Source organism: Poromitra crassiceps (genome assembly GCF_964638095.1).
Source record: "Poromitra crassiceps genome assembly, contig: HAP1_SCAFFOLD_1139, whole genome shotgun sequence".
Classification (NCBI taxonomy): domain Eukaryota; kingdom Metazoa; phylum Chordata; class Actinopteri; order Beryciformes; family Melamphaidae; genus Poromitra; species Poromitra crassiceps.
The window spans coordinates 14,863-30,000 of record NW_028151271.1 but is presented as its reverse complement, the minus strand read 5'-3'; positions in this window follow the sequence as shown (position 1 = coordinate 30,000).

The following is a 15,138-nucleotide window of genomic DNA, read 5'->3' as shown; positions in this document are numbered from 1 at the left end:
CTTCTCCTCTCCTCTCCTCTCCTCTCCTCTCCTCTCCTCTCCTCTCCTCTCCTCTCTTCTCCTCTCCCCTCCTCTCTCTCATCCTCTCTTCTCCTCTCCCCTTCTCCTCCTCTCCTCTCCCGTCCTCTCTCTCATCCTCTCACCCTCTCCTCTCCCCTGTTCTCTCTCATCCTCTCTCCCTCCTGCCCTCGCTCCTCTCTCCTCCTCTCTCTCCTCCTCTCCTCTCCTCATCTCCTCCTCCCCTCACCCCCCCCCCCCCTCTCTTCTCCCCATCTCCTCCCCTCCTCTCCCTTTTACTCTCTTATCTCCTCCTTTCACATCTCATCTGTCTTCCCTCTCATGTCATCCGCGCTCATCTGTTCACGTCCCAAAACTAATCGGGTGTGAAGCTCGAGCTCCAACAGAAACCGGATGCCGCTGGTGTTTGGGACGTCCCTCACACCTCCTGACTTCTGTTTCTCCTGGCCAGTGAGAGAGAGAGAGAGAGAGAGAGAGAGAGGCAAAACAGAGGTACCAAGGCTTTCTCAAGGCTTATCTGTGCCTTTGATCTGTATTGGTTTATTTGGATTCATATCAATCAGCCGCCGCACACCCCTCCGCGGAGCTGTCTCTCTTCTTCTCTCTTCCGGCCGCCACTTCCTGCTCCAGATTAGTCCTCCATCCTGCCCCCGGCTGGCCTCCGCGGCTCACGATGCAGCAGCACTTCAGGATCACAGGTCAGGGGGCAAGGGTCGGGCAAAGAGCACCGTAACGATGTCCAGACTCGGAGCAACTGACCGGTGCTGTGGAGGAGGCTGTGTGTGTGTGTGTGTGGACTGTGGAGGTATTTAAACGGTTGAAAGGAAACTGTCCATCAATGGGAAATCTGAAAACAATTTGACTGCATTAAGGCATTTAAAGCGTCTCCACTGATTTCCCTATTGGCCCCTCGTCAATACCACACACACCCGCTCCTGTGTGCGGGCGGGGAGGAGGCGCACACACCCGCTCCTGTGTGCGGCGCGGAGGAGGCGCACAGAAGGCCTTTCACAATTATGCATTCACTTGTCTGCTGGCTTCTTCATTTACACATTTGTTTATTCATTTATTCATTTGCTATTGACTTCATCTTGATCCAGCTGTCGTTGGTTTTATAACAGAAGAATTGTGACTCTTATGCATGTGTGACTACGTGTGCGTGTGGGCACGTGTGTGTGTGTGTGTGTGTGTGTGTGTGTGTGTTGTGTATCAAAGTCACTGACTAGGCGAAGGAGGTCTGAGTGTTAACAGGTCTCCTACCCTTAATCTGTTTCCACTCTCTAATTGACTCAGCCGTCGATTGTCCAATAACACATAATTACATGATTGATAACCGAGTCATTTCCCTGATCTGCAGAAGCTGCAGCCGACCTAGAAGTCCTCTACATTGATGTAAAAGGTCACGCAAATGGCTGCAAGCGGCATACTTTGGATATGACTCAGTCCACTGTTTGCCTATTTTCAGTGTAGAAAATGTGTATGAATACTTTCTGTGGATTTCTTCCCCTGTGGGATATGAATATATTTCTCTGTGTACAGTAGAAGGTCCATGTTTATGCATCCCCACCCATGTTTAGCATAAGCTCATGACTCAAGCGTTCCAGCAGCAGCAGCAGCAGGACAGCGAGTCTGCCTCAGCGTTCCACAAACACGGCCTTTTCTCTCCCAAACGCTCCCAAACGCTCCCAAACGCTCGCTCTAGCAGCCCTGGGCTCGCTGTGGCGGCTTCCCATAAAGTTAGGCCCGCTGATGCCTCCTTTAATTGTAGCGTGTAATCTGACTTAAACACAAGGCTGATCATAGTGCTGTCTGTGTATGGAGCATATCTGTGTGGAGGTTAGCAGTAGAAAGGCCCCTGATTTCTCCCAGCTCTCTTATTATATCCTCAGCCCCGGCCGCAAGGAACCAAAGGGCCGACGTGCTCGTTTCAACCGGTGCCAGTTACTCTGTGACTCATCTAGGTTGAGAAAGAGTGGTGGAGAATGGAGCCCCTGTGCTGGTGTGTCAGCGTGCGCTTGCGGCTCGCTCTCCCCTCTTGACGGATCGCCGCGAGACGTGAATGCGAATCTGCCTTCATGCTGTGCGAGGATGGAAAATACACACGCCTTCGCCCTCAAGTTATGCATCTCCACCATGCTCCCAGGGAGCTGCCATGACTGTCCTATTTACAGGACATATTTGAGGTGAATGGAAGAAGAGAAAAGTAACAGGGTGAGCCATTCTTAAGGGCGGAGATGACATTTTTACTGTCATGTGGCGATCTGGCGGCGCTCGGCGTTGCCCGGACGCATTCATATTTTCTGCTCTTTTTCAAACTTAAAATAGTCTCTTAATTCATGCGATTATTTGATATATTGCAGGAGAACAGCTAGAAAGTTCCCATTACATAATAACTTTGGCATGGCTCTGTACAGCAGCAGGGTGGTCTAGAGCAGTGATTCCCAACCAGGGGTACCCGTACCCCTAGGGGTACTTGAGAAGCGTGCAGGAAAGATTGGCGATTACAATGTATTAACAAAGGGTAGCCTACATAAGACAAAAAAGGTTGGGAACCACTGTGGCTAGAGAGACTATATAGAACATGCATGACTTAAAGGTCACAGGTTGAATCCATGCAACAACCAATGGGTCCATGAACAACAACATCCTGTTGAAGTGCTGTTGAGCAAGGCATTTCCACACCTACAGAACCGGCTCAGTCGTTGGCTGTGGAGAAGAGCAGCAGCTAGCCGCCTAGAAGGTAAACGCCCATGCTTTGTTAGATGGTGTTTACTATGCGCCGATGGATTAAGGTGCCATGTGTTTAAACACAGCGGCGTGCACCAGGGAATCCACAGCGCAAACGCTGATCAATAGACATGTTTAATGCTAATCAGACACACACACAACACACACACACACACACACACACACACACACACACACACAGTCATCCTCCTCGGCTCGTTTGATGACGACGGGAGGCCGCTCGCTTTGGACCTCAGCCCTTGTAGTCATCGATCCTGCGGCCTCTGAAGGACAAGGTCGGGCGGGTCATCTGTCACAGAGCCGGAGGCGATGGTGACACACACACGCACGCACACGCACGCACACACGCGCACACACACGCACGAGCAGTCGCACACGCACACGCACACACACACACGCGCACACACACACGCACGAGCAGTCGCACACGCACACACACACGCACGCGCAGTCACACACACTTCAAACAGAGCCGGGGGAGCGTGCAGCGGCCAGACGTGCTGGGTTAATAGGGGTCAGGTAGGGAGTGCAGGTTGCGGTCGGGGCAGAGCTAACTGAGCTAACGTCGTTTGGCTGTATTTGATCACGCCGGACGGAAGGCCGCCGAGGTGGCCGGAGATCGCAGGCCTTCTACAAAGGAGGCCGATGCTGTCAGCGGCCTGCAGGGGCTTTCCTCACCTTCTGCCCCGTCATCAGAGCCAGACACCTCGTGTAAACGCCACAATTGATTAGAAGTGTGTCCGCCAGTATCCGGGTTTGTCATCAGAAGAAGGTTGCATGACGCGTTTGAGCTACTATTCTGATTATTATTAGCGCAATAAAAGGCTCCTTGTAAACGTGTTAGCATGATCTTTTTTTTTTTTTTTTTTTCAGGGGGGATGGGGGGGTCTCAGCAATGCTCTCTTTTTCAGGAGCGCCCTGTTCACATTCACACACACACATTCACACCTGGAAGCTGACCAGTACAACCACAGTCTCATCTGCTGGCCACTGATCAGCCACACTGGAGCAGTTGGGGTTGAGGGCCTTGCTCAAGGGCACCTCAGTGGTGCTAATGAGGGAGGGCGGGTAAGCACTGCTTTTTCCACTTTCCCCACCCAGATTTATCCGGCCGGTCCCGGGGATTGAACCGACGACCTTCCGGTTACAAGCTTGCTTCTCTAACCATCGGGCCGCCACTGCCCCCTGATGAGTGTGTGCGTGTAATTATGCAGTATTATGAGCGAGAGAGCCGGTTGTTTTGATCTATATTTCCATATTTCCCGTCTATCCTAACAGCTGAGGCTCCTGGAGGCTGGAATGATCGCGCGCCTCATGAGAGCCTGCCCCGCTGAATGTGAAGTATGCGGCTGACATAGCCTGAGAAGTATTCCTGCTATGCTTTATTCTGTTTCCGCGCCGCTACATCCTCACTTTGACATTTGGCTGTGATAAGAGGGAAGCCTTGAATCCCACACACACACACACAGAGAATTCCACTCGCAAAAAAAGCACCCGGGTCCCGACTCCCGCTCCCACACCACAGCAGTACAGTAAGACGGCCGCGCCGCACCGCTCGCCGGACAATGCCTGGATTCAAACCCGCGATGCATGAGGCCTATTCACGCGCCCTATCGCTAGCATCTGCAATGCTAATGACTGGGTGACTGAGTGTGTTTCTCTCTGCGACGGGCAGAGCTTGTGTTCTCTCTCTATGTGCCTCTGTCTCTCCATCGCTCTCTCTCTCTCTCTCTCTCTCTCTCTCTCTCTCTCTCTCTCTCTCTCTCTCTCTCTCTCTCTCTCTCTCTCTCTCTCTCTCTCTTCTTCCTTGGCTCTGCATTTGCGTGGGCGGCGCGTCTCAGGCGGCATCAAAGGCGTCGTGTCAGAAGAAGGCGTTTGGCTCAGCTGTGCGCGGAACGCTGTGCAATCTGGGTGAAAAAAAGGCCCCTTTTCCAAAGGCTGTTTGCAACATTTGCCTCGCAATTCCTCCGTCAGATGTGTGTCGCGCCGCAGCTGAGGCGGGAGGCGGAGCAGCTGAGGCGGGAGGCGGGGCAGCTGAGGCGGGAGGCGGGGCAGTTCAAAGGAGCTGCAGCTGTGGTGGGAGACTTTCTCACACTTTTATCAGTTGTAGCGTTTTGATTTCCCCCGGCGGTTCCGCGGAGAGACGCATTGAACCTCCTCGGCCAAATATTAAACACCTCCTTGTAAACTCGTAAATCCGCTCCCCGTGCGCCGCACGGCGTGCGGTGGCTTCGTACGAAATCTCTCACATCCAGAAATTTCAACTCTCGCTCTAAACACATAGATTTTCTCTTCAATCCCAAACATATATACACCCCCTCCCTCTCCTCCCTCCCTCTCCCCCTCTCTGATCCATGTCTGTCTCCCACCACTCTCCATGCACCCTCTCCCTCCTTCTCTCTCTCCCCATGTCTGACTCCCACCACTCTCCGTCCACCATCTCCCTCCCTGTCTCCTGCGGTCTGCGTGCTCTCCGAGGACACAGGGAGCTTTCTTAAGCACCGGAGACTTTGTTGTATCGGTGTCAGTTCTGACTTTCCTCCTCCAGCCCGTCTGCCGTGGTGCGGGGCGTCGAGCAGGCAGGGCGCTGGGGCCTGCGCGCCCGGAGGTGACTTCCTGTTCAACAGCTGCGCCCTTGTTCGGCCCCGGGCCGCGCCGCGCGCCGTAATCTCCCGTGAGTCGTTCCACATGGGCAGGGAAGCCGCCGTGTCGCACCGCTGTTTTTCCTCCCTACCAACAAAGAAGAAAAGGTGATTGTGTGAAGACCCCACGGCCCCCGCTTGGGGTCCAAATTTGTTTGTGTAGCCTGTGTGTGTGTGTGTGTGTGTGCGTGTGTGTGTGTGTGTGTGTGTGTGTGTGCGTGTGTGTGTGTGTGTGTGCGTGTGCGTGTGTGTGTGCGTGTGTGTGTGTGTGTGTGTGTGTGTGTGTGTGTGTGTGCGTGTGCGTGCGTGTGTGTGTGCTGTGAATCACTCTAGACTGCTAGAATGAATGCATGAATCAGCCTTTTCATGAAGCATGTGTAGCAGTGCTGGCTGAGGTGTACAGATTGGGAGCGTTCAGCTGTCACCAGCTGACTTCACCACAGACACACTGTGTTCAGAAGGGAAACAGAGCTTCTCTCTCTCCCTCTCCCTCTCTCTCTCTCTCTCTCTCTCTCTCTCACTATGCCGCTCTCTCCCTCTCCCTCTCTCCCTCTCTCTCTCACTATGCCGCTCTCTCCCTCTCGCTGTCTGTCTCTCTCCCCCTCTCTCCACTACACACTCACACCTCAGTTGATCCTTAGGTAATCTGGACTGAGTTGTGTGTGTGTGTGTGTGTGTGTGTGGGGGGGGGTAACTTCCATCTTTGAACAAACCTTTTCCCATAGTCCCCTCTGTTTCCCCCCTCTGTCGTGACCTTTGGCTCATCGAGACCCCCGAGGCGCCCTCTGGGCACAGGAAGTGACCCGCGCAGGGGTCACCTGAGGTCGCCTGAGTCTGCCCAGGTCCCTGTGTGCGCTGATAGGACTTTGATGGCTTATTAGGGGATGTAATGGTGGGTAAAATGGTCCAGCGCCTGCTGGGAAGGCGACTAGACCGACCTGCTATTAGAGCAAGAGGGGCTGTAAGAGAGTTAGTCCACACTTTCTGTGATAATTACAAGTAAAGAGCGTTGTATGCTTTGTTTTTGTTCAAATACTTGTACTTCAACATACAAAGTCTTTCTGCAACTTTGATGTTTGTCATGATGCTGCATCCCCTTTTCTCTTCATCTAGTTTACTTTCATTTCTATTTTTAATCTTACGTGATATCAAATTAAATAGAAGATGGCAGAATCACCTTCAAAGTGGGAAAGACACCGTCCCCACAGTCCCCCGAGGAGACACCGTCCTCCACAGTCCCCCGAGGAGACACCGTCCCCACAGTCCCCCGAGGAGACACCGTCCTCACAATCCCCCGAGGAGACACCCTCCCCACAGTCCCCTGAGGAGACACCGTCCTCACAGTCCCCTGAGGAGACACCCTCCCCACAGTCCCCTGAGGCGACACCGTCCTCACAGTCCCCTGAGGAGACACCCTCCCCACAGTCCCCTGAGGAGACACCGTCATCACAGTCCCCTGAGGAGACACCCTCCCCACAGTCCCCTGAGGAGACACCGTCCTCACAGTCCCCTGAGGAGACACCGTCCTCACAGTCCCCTGAGGAGACACCCTCCCCACAGTCCCCTGAGGAGACACCGTCATCACAGTCCCCTGAGGAGACACCCTCCCCACAGTCCCCTGAGGAGACACCCTCCCCACAGTCCCCTGAGGAGACACCGTCATCACAGTCCCCTGAGGAGACACCCTCCCCACAGTCCCCTGAGGAGACACTGTCCCCACAGTCCCCCGAGGAGACACTGTCCCCACAGTCCCCCGAGGAGACACCCTCCCCACAGTCCCCTGAGGAGACACCCTCCCCACAGTCCCCCGAGGAGACACCCTCCTCACATTCCCCTGAGGAGACACCGTCATCACAGTCCCCTGAGGAGACACCCTCCCCACAGTCCCCTGAGGAGACACCGTCCTCACAGTCCCCTGAGGAGACACCGTCCTCACAGTCCCCTGAGGAGACACCCTCCCCACAGTCCCCTGAGGAGACACCGTCATCACAGTCCCCTGAGGAGACACCCTCCCCACAGTCCCCTGAGGAGACACCCTCCCCACAGTCCCCTGAGGAGACACCGTCATCACAGTCCCCTGAGGAGACACCCTCCCCACAGTCCCCTGAGGAGACACTGTCCCCACAGTCCCCCGAGGAGACACTGTCCCCACAGTCCCCCGAGGAGACACCCTCCCCACAGTCCCCTGAGGAGACACCCTCCCCACAGTCCCCCGAGGAGACACCCTCCTCACATTCCCCTGAGGAGACACCGTCATCACAGTCCCCTGAGGAGACACCCTCCCCACAGTCCCCTGAGGAGACACCCTCCCCACAGTCCCCTGAGGAGACACCCTCCCCACAGTCCCCTGAGGAGACACCATCCCCACAGTCCCCCGAGGAGACACTGTCCCCACAGTCCCCCGAGGAAACACCGTCTCCACAGTCCCCCGAGGAGACACCCTCCCCACAGTCCCCTGAGGAGACACCGTCATCACAGTCCCCTGAGGAGACACCCTCCCCACAATCCCCTGAGGAGACACCCTCCCCACAGTCCCCTGAGGAGACACCCTCCCCACAATCCCCTGAGGAGACACCCTCCCCACAGTCCCCTGAGGAGACACCGTCCCCACAGTCCCCCGAGGAGACACTGTCCCCACAGTCCCCCGAGGAAACACCGTCTCCACAGTCCCCCGAGGAGACACCCTCCCCACAGTCCCCCGAGGAAACACCGTCCCCACAGTCCCCCGAGGAGACACCCTCCCCACAGTCCCCTGAGGAGACACCGTCCCCACAGTCCCCCGAGGAGACACCCTCCCCACAGTCCCCTGAGGAGACACCGTCATCACAGTCCCCTGAGGAGACACCCTCCCCACAGTCCCCCGAGGAGACACCCTCCTCACAGTCCCCTGAGGAGACACCGTCATCACAGTCCCCTGAGGAGACACCCTCCCCACAGTCCCCTGAGGAGACACCCTCCCCACAGTCCCCTGAGGAGACACCCTCCCCACAGTCCCCTGAGGAGACACCATCCCCACAGTCCCCCGAGGAGACACTGTCCCCACAGTCCCCCGAGGAAACACCATCCTCCACAGTCCCCCGAGGAGACACAGTCCCCACAGTCCCCTGGGGAAACACCATCCTCCACAGTCCCCCGAGGAGACACAGTCCCCTGAGGAGACACCGTCCCCACAGTCCCCCGAAGAGAGGCCACATGCGGCCGCAGAGCGCCGTGCCATAGGGTTCAAACTGTTCTATTCTGAACTTGATTTCCAACTGAAAGGCAGATGACACACGTGCAGCTGTGATTGGATGAGACAGCTGCTCTGCAGGATGTACAGAGGGCTTTGATTGGCCTTGGCAGCTGCCCACGCCGGGCTTAGTTTTAGTGCTTGCTAAGTGTGTGTGTGCATTATCAGTGAGGTCACCATTTGACCATACCTCACTAATGCTTTTGCGCCGATGTTTATCCCGCTAATCAAGTTAGGGCTTTGACCGCTGTGGCCATCATTGAAAGGAGGCTTGTTCAAAAAGGCTGCTTTGTGCGTGGGTTTGAAGACGTTATTGAGCTGTTTTGCGTTCAGTGACTTCTATCTGGCGGAAGTGCATTGAAATGCCTCTTTGTTGATGCAATTGTAGCTCTCAGTCGAACAATCAGATATCTTTATATTGTTAGAACACTCCACCCCTTTACAAATCATTTTCTTTCAAAACTTCTTCTCAAAAAAGGGACTCTCTCAGCCTCCACTAGCCACCTCAGCCACTCTACTAGCCACTAGCCAGTGTGTCCAGAACAGCGGACCGACCGCAGATCCCTAAAACACACAGGGAATGTGAGAACTCGGAACAGGCGGGACCCCCAGAAATGCCACACACACACACACACATACACACACACACACGCACACGCACACGCACGGACACACACACACACACACGCACACACACACGCACACATGCACACACACACACACACCCACACGCACACGCACACGCACACACACACACACACACACACACACACACACACCCAATTCTTTATAGGCTGCTATTGTACGCTACATTCTGAACGAGCAAACACCAAAAAGATGAGTGCAGCCGTGGTCCTTCCCTCCCCCTGCGGTTTGGTTTGAGCCGTGCCGACAGCTGAAGCGATTACATAAGCGTGCTCTGCTCTCGCTGCGGACCGTGCCACTGCGGCCGGGCGGGAGGGGTGGCACCGCGGGCCTCGCCGCAGATGGCGGTCCTGTCTGCCGCCACCTGTGAATCATTTGGGCCCAAATTGTTTATTTGGCTTTTCTTGAGTGCTACCAGTGTTTCCTCTGTGTGTTTGTGGCCACTCCGAAACCCCCCTCCCCGAAAAACAGCACGTCCCTCAGGGCGATACGCAGCTTCAGCGTGACCACCGACAAAATGGGGCCAAATTAACCCAAAAGGACACCCCCCACTTTTCCACCCCTCCTATTCCGCAGGCTCTCCACTTCCAAAAACGCCCGGGCACTTTACACAAATAGAAGAGTAATTCAAACAAGGCCCTTTAAGAAGGAAACTGCCAGCCGCTGTTTGTTGGTGTTTGTTGCTTTCCGTCCTTTTGAAGCGAGAAAGCCTCTCTTCCCTCCGCTCTCAATTTATTTGTTTGTTTGTTGTTGCCACCGCGGAAGAGGAGGCTGCTATCTATTAGTTTAACATTCCTGTCAACCCTGAAGCTCATCTAAACTGCAGCGTGAAGCGCGTGACTCAGCTCGCGGTCCAGCTTTATTGGCTACAAAGCACCAGCTTGACGTTTAGGTAGGATGATGCATCGCCTCCATTGACGCTGGGCTGTTTTCGTTCAGACTCCGACACCGGACAAACATCAGAGCCCGACGAAGGCCTTCGCCGTGATAAAGACTGAAGCGATTCTCCAGCTCAGTTTCCCCCTCGAGAGCAGAAGCCCTCCTCGTATTGTTGAAACCCGCGCTATCTGATGAATCCATCTCATTAACAAACAAGCGCGCCGTTAACCGGCATCACCTTAGCAAAGCTCGCGGGCGCTAACGAGGTCCCACTCAATTTGCTAATGAGATAACGAGCATGCTAATGAGGCCCTGGAAGAGGGTCATGATGTAATGGAATACCCGGCTCGCACCGAGGCGGCAATATGAGAGAGGTGCTCTTCGGGGGAATTAAAAAACTTAAAATGAATATGTAATAAAGTGCGTTATTATAGCTCGTCCCTGGTGGGGATGTTTCTTAATAAGGGCTTTGATGATCGTACTCGCGAGGAGCGCGTTTCATAAAACGAGAGAGAGGAGAGAAGTGAAGTGAAGGGGATTTGTGTTTACAATGATGAGAACAATCAGCTCATCTGGAAAAGACAGATTTGCTCATTAGCAGGGTGGGATAATTGACTGGTAGGAATTTCAGGTGGCTGTGCATCTCAATCAGCAATGAGTCGCTTCCTCTGTGGCACTTTTTATATGGAACGAGGAGCCATCCATGTTTCCTTGGCGAAGTCAAGTCTCCTCCCCTCTACGGCTTCCCCTTGATGATTGAAGTGGGTTTAATATAGTTTAATAAGTGAACTCAATTAAATTCACATGGTCATTATAGGCTGTTGGTTTTCCTAATATTGCTTTATGCCAAGTATGTGGAGGGGAGTGTGTGTGTGGGTGGTTGTGGGCTTTTCGCTCACATGTCCAAACGCACATGTTGCATGTCGGCGGTGCGTGTGCGAGCCGTGTTGTCTGGTGCGTGTGCAAGCCGTGTTGTCTGGTGCGTGTGCGAGCCGTGTTCTCTGGTGCGTGTGCGAGCCGTGTTCTCTGGTGCGTGTGCGAGCCATGTTCTCTGGCCCGCCGACTTCTTTTCTGTGATTCAGTGGAAAATTCCCAGCCTGGTCGTAGTGCCGGGTTAGAAAACATCCAGGCTGTAACCAAAGCTCCGGCTGTTTCACTCATAATCCCTTGTGCCTCTCCCTGCACTGCTTCCCCATCAAAGGAGCGCTGATTACTGGGAACTCCGCTGGGAACGCCACTGGGAGATGGGAAGTGGGCATGGGAAAGGAGGAGCGGACACACCTTCTGAGGAACAGGCTCCAGAACATGGATCTCCCTGTGGAGACTGTGATCAGTGATGTAGCGGTGAATGTAAAGGGGGGTAAGATCCATACGGCAAACACCAACACATGATTGTTTTCTTCCCCTGGAATTCATCTAGAAACATTTTCAGAGTTAACAACTGTTGATTTATTTAGAAAGTGAAGAAACTCTAATGGGTGTGGCGCCGCGCTGCATTGCAAACGCTGGCAGAATCAACAGAGTTAAATCATGTATTATTAATTTGGGTTTATCTTCTTGGAAAACCTTTCAAGTAGCTTGTCACCCTTGTGACAATGTAACTGAAAAAAGTGGTTAAACATTTTCATGAACACATATGAAATTGTGAATGTTCTGTGCTCCAGGGTGCTTCTGTCTACCAGCTGCTGTCTGTTTTGGCAAACCGGTAAGACCAGGATTTTCCATGCAGAGAGGAATTTTTGGCATCCCCCAAAGAGTTTAGCCTTATAACATAAAACATCCCACTAAATTGCCAGGTACATCATGACTCTATTCTTAGAGTTTAGCTGCCTGACAATGACTGATATAATATTTGAATTCAGGACAACCCTGGCTGCATAATAACTCAAAACCAACCATTTGCACTGTATCATTTTAGGGAATTTCAAAGTTAAAGTCCCACATCTGTACCTTGAAATGGCTTCCAGAGGTGCTGTAAAAACACATTGCTCCATAAGTTCTGACAATGACGGATACGGTTGTATTCGGGATAACGCTGACTACACACTAACCCAAAATTGAGCATTTTCACTGTATCGTTTTTAGACTATTTCAAAGTTAAAGTCCCACATTTTTTACATTGAAACTGCTTAAAATCTGACGCTCGGGGTGCTTACAATCACATTGCTCCATACAGTAAGTTCAGTCTTTACGCGGACCAATCATGCTGCTTACTGTCATTATGTAATCACCCCCAAAAGGCCCAGTTTGAGGCAGGAAAAGCCCTGAAGACTCGACTGTAGATCCACTGACACATTCTTTAGAGGAGCAGAACCACAGAGGGCGTGTTGATGTTTGGAGTTGTTAAAGGATGGGAAAGCCATTCAAAACAAATAGACAGCAAGAGTCCAAAATGTCTGACTCACTGGAGGCAGAGGGCAGGAAGCAACGCATCCTCAGTGTGTGTGTGCCTGTGTGTGTGTGTGCGTGTGCGCACGTGTGTGTGTGCCTGTGCGCACGTGTGTGTGTGTGTGTGTGTGTGTGTGTGTGTGTGTGTGTGTGTGTGTGTGTGTGTGTGTGTGTGTGTGCGCGTGTGTGTTTTCAAAGCCTGAAATAGCCCGGGGAGTGTATCCGCTCTTTCTTTGCACATTCTCTCCTGGTGTTTTTAATCTCCCCGTCCATTTGTCCATCATGGCGTGGAGCGGCACTTCCTGTCTGTGTCGGCGTGACGATGAGTGCCTAGCCAATAAAAAGTAAAACAGGAAACGGAGCGGAGAGCCTCTGATTGTTCCTGAGGTGTCTGTGCCGGGAGTCCCCGTCGCACATCCGCCATACTTTTTCCCTTTTAAGAGCACACACACACACACACATGCACACACACACACACACACACCAGCTCATGCACACGCACGCACACAACATACACAACCCAAATGCCAGAATTTAAAAAACGTACGTGTCTGCAAACCAGGGATAGAATATCAACCTCAATTTGAAACAAAACGTCAGCAAATTACGTTTCTAAATCAAGTCTTTTTTTACGTCTCTGCAAACCATCAAATAACTTGTCAGTGCTGTTCCCAAAAAAGCAGCAGTTTTGGTCTCTTAATGGGCGTCTCTAGGTCTACTCTCTGCTACAATTTACACATTAATTGGAAACAAAACAGCAATTCATTTGAAACGCTTGCAGCCTTTCCAACTTTAAACGAGCTAAAACAACTTGAATAACTTTGGTTATTTAGGGGCCCTTTACACGAGGACAGTTTCTGAAAGAAACGACACAATAGCGTTTCCTTCACGCCTTTTCCTTCACACCTTCTCCCTGTTTACATGAGCGCTGTTGAATTTTTAAAACGCCGTAATGTACATGCCAGGTCGCTAGGTGGCAGTGTGATCACCTTATTCTTTGCCCATACAAGGACGCTTACTGCATGACGTAATTTCGCTTTAAACGCGGAAGTAGAGTACACTTTCCGCAGTCATTTAGACTTGCCAAAAAGCTTTTTTCAAGCTAAAAAAACCCCCCAAACTGTTAAAGTTTTAATATTTGTCGGGTGAGAATGTAACATATATGTGACCAGTTTATCAGAATAACGCCTATTGGAAATCTTTAACGAGCAGCGAGGACCGGGAGCGCTGACTGTGATCTGTCACCCTACTGCTACTGGCAGTGAGAAAACACTGTCGACTGCTTTTGTAACTAACGTTAAATGCCGACCGGGTACAGCCATCGGCTCCTCGCAGCAGTAACGCTATGAACATGTAACTGAAGTTGGCCGCAGTGTAGCTTAATTCTGAGTGTTGCCAAACTTCATTCATACTGACGTTGTATTTGGTTGCCAACTCGCGCACAGCATCGCGTGTGTCGCCTGTGCAGGCACGTCAGAGTTTCTGAAATGTGCCGTTCCAAAGTGATTACATGGAGCGCTCAGCGGGGAGCGTCACCAAGAATTTCACTCTGGAGGGTGGTTTTAAAATGTGTCGTTTCCTAAGCGCGAATTTGCCGTCGCCGTCTTAACGGGAGGCACTAACGATAAAATAATTCCCCGTTTCCATAGGAAACCGTCCTCGTGTAAAGTGCCCCTCTGGCAAGTAAAGGGGGGGAGCAGTGATTGGCCAAGTATAATGAGAAAATGAGAGAGCAAATGTGGAAGCCGTACCAGTGGGAGTACCCCTACCTCCTCAGCATCAGTCCATTCTTCTTCAGCTTCATGGCCCTGCCGCGCAACAACATCAGCCACCTGGTCCTATGACCAGCTCTGGGCTCTTCTGCCTGGCTCCCCTCATCTACGGCAGCATGGGGTTTTTCCCTGAGGCTCAGCAGCTCAGCACGGCAAGGCCTACCACTTCACCTGCTGGACCAGCTGCTGGACCAGTGGTTCACCAGCACGCAGGAGAAGAAGAAATGAGCTTGCCAGCCTGTGACACTTGTTTCTAATGCGTGCTTAGTGCTAAGATCAGTTGTTTGTGTGTCTGCCTTTGTGGACAAAGAGGATCTTAGAGCTAAGTGTTTATTGGGAAACAGTCCCTGAAGTGTTGTCGCAGGAGAGGAAGATAAGATAATTAATGGCTGACTGAATGGAGGCACACAAGGCTTTCAATTGAGGCAAACAAAAACAAAGCATTGTTGTGCTAAGGCAGGCACGTCCAAAGTCCGGCCCTGGGGCCAATTCTGGCCCGCGGACAGATTTTAAGTGGCCCTCGGCTTCTCTCTCAAAATATACTATATGTGGCCGTCCACACAGTATTGGTTAATCAAGCAAGTTCAATTTGCATTTTTTCCCCTTCGCCTAACGATGACAGCACTATCATACAGTTTGTACAAGCACCAAGTAGGAACTATGCAGGTGGAACTATAATGTTTTCAGATAGTAAACAAAACTTAGAGTACAATTGTATGTGATTTTCAATTAAAAAAGATTATAACCCATATGACCTGGCCCCCGGCATTTTCACATTATCTAATCTGGCCCCCATTCAAAAAAGTGTGGACACCCC